This window comes from Podarcis muralis, chromosome 10 (assembly GCF_964188315.1).
Source record: "Podarcis muralis chromosome 10, rPodMur119.hap1.1, whole genome shotgun sequence".
NCBI lineage: Eukaryota > Metazoa > Chordata > Lepidosauria > Squamata > Lacertidae > Podarcis > Podarcis muralis.
In genome coordinates, this window is record NC_135664.1 from 54,096,139 (window position 1) to 54,112,201 (window position 16,063).

The window sequence follows — 16,063 nt, forward strand, 5'->3', positions numbered from 1 at the left end:
AACCAGTGAGGTTTATATGCTGCTTAAGATGCTGCAGTTTGGCTTGTAAAGCCCACAAAGGATTGCATAATCTTTGCTAAGATGATAATATGGTTTGAATTAGTGTTGTATAAATTAGCTTCCTTTGTAGTTCTAAAGGGAAAAAATAAAAAAAATGACGTTACGAATTTGCTTAAGTTACTTTCTATTGTTTATTATTGGGGATATATATATATATATATATGCTTTCGTAGATTTTCACGGGTACAGGAATGCAGGTTTTGGTGTCCTCGGGTGTCTTCCCGTGTAAAAGTTGGGGTGACCTCGTCGAAACGTCGCCTAGACACCCCAACTTTTACACGGGAAGACACCCGAGGACACCAAAACCTGCATATATATATATATATATATATATATATATATATATATATATATTCCAGTGCCTTTAGACATAGAATCATAGAATTGTAGAGTTGGAAGGAACCACGAGGGTCATCTAGTCTGACTCCCTGCAAATGCAGGAATATTTTGCCCTGTGTGGGTCTTGAAGCCACAACCCTGAGATTAAGTGTCTCATGCTCTACTGAGCTACTCTCACTCCCAGACACTGTATTCCTCTCAGTTATGTGACTTTGATAACTTTAGCAACTTTGATAACTTTAGCAACTTTCCTGGCAGACGACATCAAACATCTACACCACAAAAACTAACATTTGCCTTTCTCAAACTTGGACTGTGATCCATGGTTTCGTCTTCAGAAGAGAAGCTCACTCTGGCTTCATCTATTGGCCAAAAGACTAAGGATCACTGGGAAGCTGAACCCTCTTCCTCCCAGGAAGAACCTCATGGCAAGAGAAAACCAGCCTGGCTCCATCTGCTATCCAGAGAAGAAGCTTGATTCTGTGCTCCCACCTCCACGCCAGAAATAACGAGTCTGCCACAAAAGGTGTTCTGACTCCACCCGTAAGCCAAAGGACCAAGAATAGCTTGGGGGGTGTGAATTTCTGGCAGTGTAGGAGAAGCAAGTTCCCTGAAGCTGCTCCTTCTCTGGCTGCAATATAAAAGCTATTGAAGATTTGAAACAACAGTGACATGGAAGATCTGAGACTGCCTCTTCCCACCCTTTAAAAGACCCCCCCCCAAAAAAAAACTTTAAAATAGCAGTGGTGTTGGTATGGGTTGTGTGTGTGTGATTTAATCAGAGGCAAAATACTGGAATGTTGTAATATGTCTTAGACCTGCTACAATGGTTAGTTCCTAAGCTTTGTTCTTCCAAGGCTGTGATTTCACTTTTTGTACTTCTTTAATAGCTGGTTGACTGTAATAAACATTTGCTTGCACGGAGCAGTGGTGTCGGGGAAAGGGGTTGTTCATCCTTCCCTCGCCCAGCGTTGTTCTCCCATTTGTAAAAATCTCTGCTGGGAACCTGCTCTTGACTCCTACCTGGGTAAATACAGAGGCATCTATAATATGCCTGCATATCTTACCCCTGCAACCAGCTCTTACTTTCTGGCCAGTAGCAGTTTTGGGAGGGCATTAATAGTTGCGGGAGGAAATTAAATAATCCTCCCTACTTCAATCAAAAGAACATCCCCCTGACTTAGTGGCTGCTTTCAAAAGGTAAAGGTAAAGGGACCCCTGCCCATTAGGTCCAGTCATGGCCGACTCTGGGGTTGTGGCGCTCATCTCGCTTTATTGGCCGAGGGAGCCGGCGTACAGCTTCCGGGTTATGTGGCCAGCATGACTAAGCTGCTTCTGGTGAACCAGAGCAGCGCACGGAAACGCCATTTACCTTCCCGCCGGAGTGGTACCTATTTATCTACTTGCACTTTGACGTGCTTTCGAGCTGCTAGGTTGGCAGGAGCAGGGACCGAGCAATGGGAGCTCACCCCGTTGTGGGGATTCGAACCGCCGACCTTCTGATCGGCAAGTCCTAGGCTCTGTGGTTTAACCCACAGCTCCACCCGCGTCTCTTCAATCTTTAAAACACTCCAAAAAATCATTGGGGGAGGCATTCACAGATCTCCTGCGTTACATCTGTTAACAACCCTGAAATCCTAATTCAGGGAGAGTCAGTATGGTGCTCTCTAGACATTCTGGATTATAACTCCTACAGTTAGTGATGCTGGATGGGGCGAATGGAAGCTGTAGCCCACAATGTCTGAAGGTACAACATTGGCTCTCCCTGCTGTAATCGTAGGTCATGTGTACTTGGCAACAAATTCCACTGTATTCAAAGGAGCTTATTGCTTGTAAGGGGTCTAAGGCTGATGGACGGTACCAGTTTCTTGGGGAGATGAGAGTGTTGCTGCACTCACGTCCTGCATGTAGGCTTCCAATCTAGTTGGCTACTCTGGGAACAAGACTAGATGGGTCTTTGTTCTGATCCAGCATGATCTTAACCTCCCTCTTTTTCTTTGCACTTCTAAAATGCTTCTGTTTCTCAGGGTTGCATCCTCTGGAGCATTCCAGGCACCTGTTCTTGGTGCTTTTCATAGGGTGTTCATTATATCTCTTCTGGCAGAACTAGGACACCCACAGTTTTCAAGTTCGGGGCAGTTGTAAGCAATGCACTGTTAAGAATTTACTAAGGAAAATCCCCCTGTGTTTAAATGCTAACACAACAACAGAAGGAATTCAGCAGAGACCAACAATTCTCTTTGGGAACCATGCAAGGTAGTTTTTTACTGCTGTGGGAAGATGTTTGAGGGGAGATGGGTTAACATGATTAGAGTGCTCACTGTTCATCTTTCGTTGCCCTCAAAAGACCACCCCTTTTTCTTTACTGGTGCGATTTATTGATTGTCCAGAATTTGGCATGAAGATGAAATCTTCGGAACTAGTATTTAAATTTCTTCAAAGAGTGCCATTATCTGCATGCATAAAGCATTAAAACTACTTCACAGAGTTTGTGGTGAGGATAAAATGGGGAAAGAGGCTTGTGGGATCAAAGGGGGCAGGGCAGGGAGCCATGTAGGGGTAAAGTAGGATATATATGTAACAGTCTCCAGCCCAGTTGTATTGTCACTTTAACATGCTGTAGAGGCCCATTCCCTAGCTTGGAAAACACCCACCCACCCATCTAGAATTAATCCAGCTCTGAGCACCAAGAAGGAGTTTTTGAGAGATACTACAGACAGACCTTTGACCTTTGAGTTAAGGATGGGGAACCTGTAGCCTTCCAGATTTTGTTTGACTCCAACTCCCATCATCCCTTGGCCATTGGCTGTGTTGGCTTTGGCTCATGAGATTTGGAGTTCCAGCAACTTTTGAAGGACCACAGGTTCCCCACCCTTGGTTTAAGATACAGTCTTTCTTTTTCTCCATGCTGTGAGAAGGCAGTTTATTTTTAGGAAAGTTAAAAGCTAGAGATCTGTTGACTGAAAAGGAGAGCTAATGAAAAAAGTAAACATGCTCTTCTAAATGCCAAGAAAGTTAGCAAAAGGGCATCTGGCTGTTGAAACACCCCTGCCCTTTCAAAGAGGAGACTTCCTGACATGGCTGCTTCAGCTTTCTAAGTAGTGGTCTAAATTTGCCTTTTCCTTTAACCCAGTTTAAGTTTGTCCATGCTGCCAGGTGTGTCTGCTCATACAGCTGCACATTTTTTGCTCACATGAGTTCCCTACCACCACATGTGAGCTACTGTATACATGTATTTCCTGTGCTCATCCTTGAGTCCATTGCTGCGCATCCAGTGTGTCTGTCCAAGCTACTCTCTCCTGGAAATTAAAGAAGCGAAGTAATTGTGTATATCTGTTTCCTCAACCTTTTGGGCAATTTGGGTAAGGAGAACAGATCTCAGGGATTTGCAGATCACCAAGTTACCTGATTCCGTGGAACCATTTTAGCAGCAGTTACCCTATGGGGAAGTGGGGAAGCAAACACGTTGTATAAATGAGACAAAACACTGTTGGTGCTTATGCAACACATTCTTCATAGAAGAAACTGTTGTACCCTACGCAAAACTTTACCGACCCGGTTCCTTTCAGATACTTTGAGCTACAACTCAAGGGCTGAGGTCCCTGGGAGTTGTAGTTCAAACATCTGGAGGGCACCAGGTTGTCAAAGGCTGCCCTGCGCAGTTCTTCATCCTCTCCTTTCATGAGTGATTAAACCAAGACCGCCTGGAGCTGACTTTGGGGCAGCGGAAAAAGAAAATATTTCATCTTTCCTATTTTTATTCCGTTGTCCTCTAAGAATCTAAAAGTAGTCATAAATAGTAATTTCATTTATTTGTCTAAAAATTACTATTAGTAGGGGCAAAGTTCCTAATTCAGTTTTGATTTGTACCAGCAAAATAGAATTATTTTGAATTCCAAAATCTGCTATCCAAGCTTCCCCTGCACAATCAAGTGATATAAAGAAAATCAAGCCCCCATTTCCTTGGCTTTTTAAAGATTTCTTAACAGCTGGCTGGTTAAAAGTGTTATAAACCACTTCCCACTGGTGTGTTCATGACTTTTCTGGAAAAAAAGTTGGCACATATTTTTAGTTACGTTTGTTCTGCTTTGCTTATTTGTTTTGATGTTTATTGCCCTGAACTCTTTTTGAGGAAGGGGGAATCTATAAATATTCTAAATAAATATAAATTAAATATAGCTTGACAATTTTTTAAAAAACTAGTAGCACTTTTTTAAAAAAACAACAGTCTACACAAACTGGTGACTAGCAGTTAAGGATGGAGCGACCTAAACTGCATGAGGCAAGGTGTTCCATACCACTGGTGCAGCTATGGAAAAGATTCCTCATGCTTCTGCTATACGTGGGACACAGAATCTGAATGAACTGGGGGTGGGGGGTCTGGATTGGGAAGAGGCAATAGAAACTGTATTGTGTGTATGTGCACGCCTACTCTTTGCTTCCATATGGCCTTGCACACTTGTTATGTGTTACTCCTTAACTCAAGCTAACAGCATTTGTAGTGGCAGTAACCCATGATCCTAGCAATCAGTGTGGCCCTCTTAGCAGTGGCTCAGTGTGGCCCTCTTAGCAGTGGCTCAGCAGAAACTAAGAGCTACTTCTATTGTAGAGACAAGTGGGAGGTAGACCAAGCACCATGGCCAGCACCCGAGGTGGCAGAAAGCCTTAAGCCACAAGCCAAGAACCCCACTACTCCCAGGTCACCAGGCACACACTGTGTCCTTTCCTCCCATTCAAAAATGGCGCATGTGCAAAACAGTATAAGACCTGATATTTTTTACAACTAGATTCGCCTTTTTGCAGTCTCTTAGTAAATATTGCTTGGTAAAAGATATTAAATAAGGGGTGGGAGGCTTTTTGTTTTCCCATAGGCAACTTTGGCTGCCAATAAGCACAGTCCATTCTAGCATTTTGTTCTTAATTATGAGAATTTGGTAGCTTGGCTGAGTGTGCATTCCAAAAATGTCATTGGATTTATTACAGGGTGGTTTTATGTTTTAGGCCCTTCAAGAAAAGGACATTATTTTTGTGAGAAAAGAGCAGTTTGAGGCATAATTTAGGGTTCATTGAAATTATCATTTCTGCGGTTGTAGATTGCAGATTTAAAACAAGATTCTTTTCTGAAGTCTTCCAAGGCATTTCTCTGCTGGTGACAGCCTTTGTGGCTCGGGATACAAAATGAAGCAATTTTGGCTGCATATAATATAGACCATTTAGTGGCCTTTTTCATTTGATATTCTAGCCTATTCACTTACTACCATCATCTCAAGTCCATTTTAAGGGATATTGTGTCGATAGTATGGTGCATTCTTTTCTGTGAATTACATCATACTGTGTGTTCATTTCCATGAGTAATTCTGATCGGTGGATTTCCCCTATGTGTAAGAGGCAGAATTAATTTCCTGAATGGTAATATTCTTTACGGGTTCAGTGACCTCTTGCATAAGGGAATGAACTTTCCTTGTTCACTAGTCACTGATGTAGATAGGCTGGAGCATGGGCAACATCCGATGTTGTGTGAGTGTACATCCACTTCTTTTACACCTAACTTTCTGTAGCCTTGTTAGGTACTTCTAATTTGCTCCAGAGGGTCTTCCGGCCCTCCGGATCAGGTTGGGAGAGTATGTGGGGGCTGCAGAGAGAAAATCCATTCTTCTGCCAATGGTGCCCACTGGTGGATGGATGCAGGTAGATTTCACTCAAAACCTCCAAGGGCTTTGCTTTTCATTCTTGCGGTGGCCCTAAAACCAATGCTCTTATCTCGAAGCACTGCGCTAGGTCTGTGGTTACATCAGCTGCCTTTGCCAGAGATGTTCCTGTTACCGGCATCTGCCACATGGCCTGTGGCTTCCAAGATCTGATGTGAAATGAGCTTTGGAAGAGCTATCTTGCACGATCTCTTCATTTGATAGTCCTCTGTTTCCTCATTTGGGTAACTGAGCTCACTCGTCTCCCATGTGGAGGACCGCACAGAATCTGCAAAGAAGAAAACACAGTAGCTCACCAGTAACTTCTGCTCATTGAGTGAGCCTTCTGTGCAGCCCTCCCTCCTGTCTGCTGTTCCCTCATTAGGAGACTCCCCAGAGAGTCATGACCGCAATTTTAAGGGTATTTAGGTCATGCTCTCTGTGACAGTCACTGGCTAGAACTGAGCAAATACGCACCGGGTCTGTCTTTGCTCCCCACGTAAGGAACACAACTGTGTGTGGTTAGATCAGGACAATGCCTCAGTTCTTCCGGAGCTGCCTCATAAGTCCTACCTGCAGTCTTCCCAGGTGCATTCCTTTCCATGGTACAGTAAAGAAGAGTAAATAAGAAATCATGTTTTTTTCCTGAATGCAAGGAGCAACAACTGGGTTATGCTAAACTCATTCGGTCAATCAATATTGCATATTGTCCTCAGAGGAATGTGCATATTGTTCATGCCTCGTGGAAGAGTATGCTAAGTTTTCTGCCAAGAAAATACTCTTTCTGATTTGAGTCTCTCCTGTTCTGAATAATTTTTTGATTACATTGTATTTCAGACTCTCAGAAATGGGATGCTTTGGGGCATATAGGCAAATATACTACCTGTGCCATTATCATTTATACCCCTGGTGTAATCCTTGGACTTTGTGTGCTAATATAATGCCCTGAGCTTGGCACCTGAAACTTGAAGGCATGTTACACCAGCATTGTAGTGGGTACGTTTACTGAGTGGGCCATTTAGGTTGCTAGTGTTCCAAGGGTCTATCTTGCGCATGTGTAATGCTCTCAACGGCCTTTGACACCATTGACCATGACATCCTTCTGGACCGTCTAGAGGAGTTGGGAGCAGGGGGCACGGTTATGCAGTGGTTCTGCTCCTTTCTACTAGGCCTTATCCAGAAAGTGGTGTTGAGGGATGAGTGTTCAGACCTCTGGGCTCTCACTTGTGGGGTGCCTCTCCCCCATGCTTTCTAACATCTATATGAAGCCGCTTGGAGAGATCATCAGAGAATTTGGGCTGGGTGTTCACCAGTATGTGGATGATACCCAGCTCTACCTCTCCTTCATATCAGAACCAGTGAAGGCAGTGAAGGTCCTGTGTGAGTGTCTGGAGGCGGTTGGAGGATGGATGGCGGCTAGCAGATTGAGGTTGAATCCTGACAAGACAGAAGTACTGTTTTGGGGGGACAGGGGGCAGGCAGGTGTTGGGGACTCCCAGGTCCTGAATGGGGTAACTGTGCCCCTGAAGAACCAGGTGTGCAGCCTGGGAGTCATTTTGGACTCACAGCTATCCATGGAAGTGCAGGTCAATTCTTTACCTCAGGTAACTGGTTACAGAATTGCATCCATGGATTCAATTCAATCCAATGAACCAGGATATGCTTTGGAGGGGAGGGGGAGTTATCAGTTGAAAATTATCTGGGGTGTAGACGATTTTCACTCTGTGGTGTTGGTGGTCCCCCCCCCCTTAATTAAAGAAGGCAGATGATAGGGCAACATTGCAAATGAAAAGAGCTACCATTGCACTGAATGCACAAATGCCATCAAAACAAAATAATCTGGCACTCCAGGGGAAGCAGCCTTGTTGATAGGCAACATTCAGTAGTTTGGGTTCATTTACTTGGAAGAATACATGAGGTAGCTGTATTATAATTAATGAGATTGCTAGTAACAATTTATGATTCCAATTTATGTAACTGGCCTTTTAGGGAATGCTTGAATCCTGGCACTTGAGGGCTCCATTTTTTTAAGTCTCTTGTTTAACTTTTTTTAAAGCTTGTTGAATTGGCAGGATGTATTGGAAACGGAAGCTTTTGTAGCTGTTAATCTTTCTAAAAACAACAACAACAGAAACGGTGAAGTTTTTAACCACCCATGTGTAAGATTCTTAGTAAGTTTTCAAAAATGGATACAGCCATTCTGTATGTATAGATGATACTGATATATCAAATGTCAAATAAAAATTGAGTAAGAGGGTTTTCTCCTGCAAATTAAATTACCTCATGCATCTCGCATGCTTTCAAGTGTTTCACATACATTATCTCTCTAATCCTTGCAACAACCCTGCAAAGCTGTCCTCAAATTTTTTTTTGGGGGGGGGCTATTGGCATGTGTCCCTCACTTTACTTTGTATTATGAATTGTGGTGAAGCAAATGGCAGTCATTGTTGGTTGTCTTCATCCCATAAGACAAAACCTTATTAATTTATTCTTGTGTTTTGTCTGGATTTCTTAATCCCCAGCTCACATTCCTGTTTAAGCAGATTGTGGTCTCGTTGGCCGCACCCCCAGTATAATGTCTCTCCAGGACATTCTGTGGCTAAAAGCAGTGATTTAAATCAACACTGCGTTTCTGGGGGATGCTACTTAATTTCCCCACAATTCCACAGAGAGATGCTATGTCAGACGCATTGTGTGGGAAACTTACACAGCAGCACCAAGCCCCTCAAAGCGCTTCTGCCAGCAACACCAGACCCCTTTTTAAATTTCCTGCAAAATTTCCTGGGGTTAAGCTATGCCAGGGAGCATTGTGGGAAATTTAAATTTCAGCACCCGGACTCGGTAGGTCAGTTTTAATATTCCCATATTGCAGATAGGACTGAGACTGAGAAGAGAATTAGCTTTAGGAACACCTACAGAACTCACAGGAGAGATTAAAATGAAGGGAATTCCTGCTTTGTAGCTTGGTCTCTAAACCATTATTAACCCTTTGAACCTGTTTTGTTTTTGAAGAGCACATAACTGGGAGGACAGCACTGTAAATAAAGAGGGGCAGCAAAATCTACTGTATGAAGGGGGTGACATTTGGCAATTTCTAGAAACCTTTCATTTTATTTATTTTTTGCTTGTGATTTATACTGGATTCTTATTGCCCACCTTCAGAAACTGGAAGATAAAACATATTTACCCCTTTTTTACCTGGAGAGCACATTTGATTTAAGTGGAACTTCCCAGAAATTGTAGTTTAGGCTTTTAGCCTTATAATTGTCTGTTGTTGGGTGATAATTGGGCGATAATTGGTGATTTATTTATTTTTATGCCCCAACTTTTTTTTTCTTTTAAGCTTTAAATCTCTCTTCCCCTTCCCTTGATAGTTCTTGGTTTGCACAAAGACATGCATAGTAAGAAAAGAAAATAATTAGTGAAGGGCTGGTGGGTTTGTAATCATTAATGTATTTTCTGTTCAAACCTGTTTAATTCCTTTGCTTTAAAGAATGCTTAACTGGGTAACTAAAACAAATATCTGCCCTGGACTGCATCTATATTCACATCCTGTGATTATTTCAGAAGTAGTTGGTATTCAACACATATATATTGAGAAGCCTTATATAATTTCAAAGTTCGCACTTTCAGCATTTTTTATTATTCATTGGCCCAGTTAAAGGAGCTGCCTTACTTCTGCTGTGTTTCTTCTTAGTGATCAGCACAACTGCTTGGAAACTCTGTCAGGTTTTTAGTTTTTGTTATCTCACTGGTTTTTAGAAAGTGAGCTAGCTCTGACCAAATATTTTGAGAATGTTCCTGGGCTGCACTAGATAACAGTTATGTTAATCAAAGAAGTTACAATGGTAGTTCTTTTTAAAAGGTGACCCAAAGGCTGAGGAATTTAATCAGTATTCTCCCGGTTTGGTGGTGACTGACTTACAACACAGAAGTCAAAATGAGAGATAACAGAGTTATTTGGCTCTCTCCTATGTGGCTTTTATTTATTTGTTATTAATATAAAGTTATACCCCACCTTTCTCTGCAAAGCAGGCTCAAGGTGAATTACATTTGACAATTTATATTTGACAATTTAATATATCATCATTCCTCGCTAATGAATTCACATGAAAGCAAATACACATTTAGATCTTGGATGTGTGGGTTGTTGTTTCCTTCTTCACTGTTTCTTTTTCTAACTGGGATGTGGTTTGTTTGAGTTGCTAAAAAAAACACCACAACGGTTCTACAACACAACGGCAGAACTATTCAAAATCCAAAGCAGTACCAGCATAATACAATAAAAAGAGGAGACAAGTGCAGGTTCCAGGGTCTTTAAACACTACAGTGCCCCCCACCCCTTAACTAAAGAATGTCTGCTGGAACAAAACAGCTTTTAATGCCCTCTTAAAAGCTAACAATGATGGGATCAGAGGCGCTGGCCCAGGGAGGTCATTCCCATCCTTCCACATCCTGGATGCCATTATGGAAAATGACCTTTCTCTTGTCTCTATCAGCCATAACCACCACTGGTGAGAAAGCAAGTGCAGCCTCAAAAGAGGAGAGGACTTTAGGTTTAACACGTTCAGCTTTAAAATATTTTAAATCTTTCTGCTTGTTTTTTTGGCATCGCTATTTAACACCAGAATTGAAGACTGACCTTCCAGCTTCCTTAAACACCGTGGCCTTATATGCACAAGCAGGCTATTACATGGTGCATCTGCTGCTTGTAGATTTCAGTTTTCTCCACACAGGGAGAAATATTAAGAGGTTTCCATGGTGTGTTCCCTTTGAGTTCGCCTGGCCTCAATATTCCAAGGTTCATGGTGGTTAATTCTGTTACATGCTTGATGAGCTGAATGGACAGCCAAAGACAGTCTTTCCCAATTGTATAATTCCAACCAAAGCAAGTAGCTTAGGCTAGACTTGCACTGACTTCAGGTGTTAAATAATAATGACTTAACAACCATCTTCACGTGAAATATTTAAAAGCAAACCTCTCTCAGCTGCTTTTGGAGGGTGTTCCCCATTATTTAGATGGGTCAAGAGCATGTTAATCTTATTTTACTGCCTAGCTTGACAAAGCCTTTTCCTTTCTTTTTGCTCATGTGTAATTCTTTAATGAGATGAACTGATTTTACAGATGGGGAAATGGAAAGTGCTCAAAGCACAAGACTTGCCTGTGTGTTGGTTATGACTAAGCAGCTTAGTCATAGCTTTTAAGTTGGAAGTAAAATAACTTTGCCAAATAATCCGTTGGTCAGAGGTCACCCTTTTTGTACTGTTTTGCTGGGATCAACTTATTGTTTCACATGTTTGGAGACTGCCGGCTGTTTTTCCTAGTCATAGCGCACACTGCTGGTTTAAGAATCAGGTTTGCTGCATTTCCCCAAGGGTTCCTGCAGAGAATCGCTTATACATTTGGCAACTCATGGCCAAGCTAGACAAGCTAGAACTGATGAGACTAGTAGTCAGAAACATAAGGAGAACACCACCCTACTAGTGACATAGCATGGGTTGCCAGTGTCCAGGGCTGTGCAGAAGGGGTGGGGGGAAGGAGGGAAACAGACAGAGTATGCATGTACATTCAACTACCCAATGGCACATTCCACATCACCCAGAAAATCGCATCTGCAAAGATAAGAAGAGTCTGGGGAGGTCACTTCCTGGTTCACATGGAGAAGCCGTTTTCAACGGAGCCCAGCGATGGAAGCACGCAGCTGTATTGAGGCAGCACCGGGTGTTGAAGTTTTGCGCCTGTAACAATTTTGCACCCCGGGCAACCGTCCCTGTGACCCTCCCCATGCTACACCACTGCACCCTACCGTGGCTAAAGCACCTCTGGAATAAAATGTTATGTAGCTGTTCAGTGCTGCAGCCTTTTTACTCTGTCTTTGAAGCAATCACGCATTGGCTCTGTAGAGGGAAGAACCCTGTCACAACAATATTCTTGTTAAAAACTAGACGGCTTGCGCTCTGGTAGTAAGTCCATTGCGTTGCACTTGACCCAGTGATATGTAATTGGAGCTTTCCCCAAAGCCGTCTATGCGCTGGGAAATGGATACTTGGTTTGAATCAAATGAGTGGGGGCAGGGGGAGAATATTGTTTGTCTGTGTGAGAGAGAGAAAGACAGACAGACACAGGAAGCAGTGCCAAGCATTTATTTCCTCCAGAATTAATCTGGGGAAGCCCTAATTATTCCTTCGCCTTGCTGCCTGCATTCTGAGCAATGGTGCGCAAAGTTAAAAGCGTTGAGCGGCCACAGCATAAGATATTATGCATGAAAACCGTGATTACTTTCAGACATCTATGTCGTAATGAATGCCAGTAACTGAAGTCTGTTGTCTGGATAAAGGCAGCTGAATCAGGACTTGAAACAAACTTCAAGCACTGGGAATTTATAGGGCAGTGGGGAGGGGAAGGGAGGCTTAAGGCAGAAAATGCATTGTAAGTCATGAACCATTCTGAAAAACAGGGATTTGCCAGCCCTGTGATGTCATCACTTGGCTTCAGACTCGACTGAGCATGCTCAAATGTTGTGAACCCTGTGTGTGGCACTGTTGATTGCACTGTGGGTACAGATGGAGAGGCCAATTAAGGCTGAGGGCAGGCAATTGTTTTTTAAAGAGTTTAAAGTGTTTTGAGAGAGGCCCCATTTCCCATGGTGCATGACCCACTGTCACCTCTGTCAAATTTGAAGGCTTTTGAAATGGCACAAAAACTCTTTGAAAGTTGCTTTACCAGAGTACAACTGTAGCATCTATGTACACATTGTACTCTTGGTGAAAACCTCCTTTGGACCTGTGAAAAAAACATCATGTCTGTCTCCAGTGATGGGCAAATTATCTAAGTCTCTCCTCAGTTTGGGGTTTCTTGTTTCTTGCTTACCACGGTTGGGGGAAAGCCTTGAAATTTCCTGAAGCACTCAGAAGGTTTTGCCCCATCACCCTTCCACCAACCCCAAAGCTGTTTCTGCTACCCCCCAAGGCTGAGAATACTCCCTTATCTTCCTTCCCCCCCTTACCTTTTTCAGCAGTTTGATGAGAACAGCACCAGGGCATTCCCTCCTTCCCTTCCGCTCCCTGATTGCTTACAATAACTTGGGTGTGGAGGTCTCTGGGTGGGATAGCTTATTCTAGAGCAATTGTGAGTTCTTCAGAGAGGAAGTTTGAAAACCGGAAAGTTCAGATCCAGTTTGAATCTGGGTCTTCTGACCTTCCTGGGTTCGGATCAAAGCCAGATTTGGGCAACCACTTGCATTCAGCTACATGTAGTATAGAATCATAGAATTGTAGAGTTGGAAGGTACATCAGGGGGTCATCTAGTCCAACTAAATTATACATGACAGATGGCCATCCAACCTCTGCTTAGAAGGAGTGTCTACCACCTCTTGTGGAAGTCTGTTCCACTGTCGAACAGCTCTTACAGTCAGAAAGTTCTTCCTGATGTTTAGTTGGAATCTCCTTTCCATTGGTTTGGGTCCTAGCCTCCGGAGTGGGAGAAAACAAGCTTGCTCCATTTGATGGCCCTTTAGATATGTGAAGATGGCCATCATATCTTCTCTCAGTCTCCTCTTTACAAGGCTAAACAACTTGGTCACCTGCCTCTGCACACATTCCAGCTTGTTAGTATCCTCCTTAAATTGTGGAGCCCAGAACTGGACACAGTACTGTAGGTGAGCAAGACAGAATAGAGTGGGGCTATTACTTCCCTTGATCAGGATACAGCCATACCTTGGTTCTTGAACAGAATGCGTTCCGGGAGTCTGTTCAACTCCTAGAACTGTTCGAAAACCAAGGTGCGGCTTCCAATTGGCTGCAGGAGCGTCCTGCAGCCAATTGGAAGCTGCGGAAGCTGCACCGGCTGTTCGGCTTCTGAAAATTGTTCAAAAACCGGAACACTCACTCCTGGGTTTCAATCATCCGGGAGCTGATTTGTTCGGGAGCCAAAGCGTTTGAGATCCAAGGTACGACTGTAAGCCTTTATAAAGCATTCTTTTAAAAAACCCACACATTCATTTTACAGCTGTGAAACACTGCAACTGAGACATCTTCTCTGCATAGACCTCCTTGGTTAGGAATATCTGTCATAATCAGTCTGTATCTACAGCACATTCACACGAAACACCAGTTGCTTCAGGCCATGGCAAGAGAAAGCCAAACAGATTAGAAAAGAACATCAGGGCAGTTTAAAAGCTTCTTTTTTAAAAGCATCAACATTTTGCCTGCACTTTTTCCCCAGTGTAGTGTGGCTTGGTTCGGTTGAATTGGTTTAACGTTTCCAAACTCTCTTAATGTAGTCTAGTTAGTACACAACCAACTGAGCTGCAGAATAACTCCCAAGTATTTTTTTTTTTTTAAAGGGGGGATTTCTGCCGCCGAATAGTAACTGTTCTCCTTCAACTTTACTTTTCCTACCCACGCTCTGCAAGTTGAAATATGCTGCATTTCTACGTGTATCGGAGCACACAGTATGCCAGGCGGCTGAGGCTGTGTCCTCATGGTGAACAAAGCCATAAATTGAACCATCTGTGAAGTGAAAGCTCCACAGTCTTTACTAATACCGAAGCATTATTGTGAAATCATAAAACTAGTTGTGTGGGTAGAAAGAAAAAGGCAGGCCGCTCTTTCCTCTTGGTTTTCGGTTGCCAGGAAATGATGTGATGCTCTGAGCAAATTCTGTGAAGGGTCTCCCAAGAGTCAAAGCCACAAACAGTACTTGCTCTATTTATTAGAAATTGGATACTAGTAAATAAAAGCCTGCCACAGTCCTCAGTCTAAGAACGTAAAATTCATACCGCCTGCTGTGGGTGAGTGGGTGGGATTTTTCCCTCCACCCCCACTGTATTGTTTATGCCTTCCAAAAGAGAGAGGATTTTAACGTATAATTCAATCCTGGTTTTGTAATGACAAGCCCCTGATGGCAATATTTGGAGGGGAATATCCTGGTAGCAATTTTGCATTTTCTGAACTCTTTCCTCAGAAACGCATACAGGCCACTTTCTCTTCAGCTGTTATGGATGCTGTTTCTTTCTGGGGTAGAAAATGAACACTAAGCTGTAGCTTTTGCCAAATATGGCAAACGGCTTGTAACCTATTCTGAAACATAGGTGTTTTTTAAATGTACAGGATATAGAGGAGAAACTCGTTTATCTAAATATCCTAGTGGTTGGACCAGTATCAATAAAAGACATGGTTACAAACCATTGGAGACTATCAACCCAGCAGAGGACCCATATGCTGGTAAAATTTCCTTTCTTGGACTTCAGGACAGTTGAGTCCACCACGGTTGGACTCCCCTCAACATTACACAGACCTGAGGGGATCATCCATTTACCAGTCTGAGAAAGAAGCTAGTGAGATTTCCTGTTCCTTTCCTCCTTTCAGGGACCTTTCCCAGTGGGAAATGGGAACTTGCTTTGGGGTTTTATGGACAAGTTCCAATCTCCCGTGGTGAGGGTGAGATGGAAGGAACAATTTACTTATGCTCTAATCTCTCTTTTGGAGCCTCAGTTTGGTTGGTAGGAGGACAAGCAATTTGGGAGGGTGGATTGAGAAAGGGACCTGCAGTTGGGTGGTGGTGGCGGTCTATGGGCATCCTGTGCAGAGAGCCCACAAAAACCAGAGCCCTGCCTAGGGGCCAGTTCACACATACACAAATAGCTCCCAGCTCTATCTAGGAATGTAGTGTCTGGAAGAAGCGTACATTGTGATAACGTGATCACAGAAATTGTTGCCTGTTGTATCTCTCTGGTCACTTCATTTGCATGTTAAATGTTGGTCTGTGTTAATGAATAACCAATAATTTTTGGGAAAGTGCATAATTAATTAGAAATACCATTTACAAGGAGCTAAATAAATTCCTACTGAGTTACGTGAGGGACGGTGGATCACAAGGTATGGCTAAAGGAAGATTGTGTGTTATGAGCCTACTTAGAGCTCTGTGATTTAATGTCAGAACTATTTGGGTTATAAAAACTTCACCTGACAGATCT

The 16,063-nt window shown here is 43.0% G+C and overlaps 1 protein-coding gene and 1 pseudogene across 5 annotated transcripts in view; one reads left to right on the forward strand and one right to left on the reverse strand.

Annotated features, from left to right (window-relative positions):
* LOC144329075 (uncharacterized) overlaps nucleotides 1-6,690 on the reverse strand; it is a 31,041-nt pseudogene extending 24,351 nt beyond the window's left edge.
* The window catches only part of KIAA1549 (KIAA1549 ortholog), a 111,498-nt gene that overhangs the window by 29,474 nt on the left and 65,961 nt on the right, over nucleotides 1-16,063 (forward strand). The window lies entirely within an intron of this gene.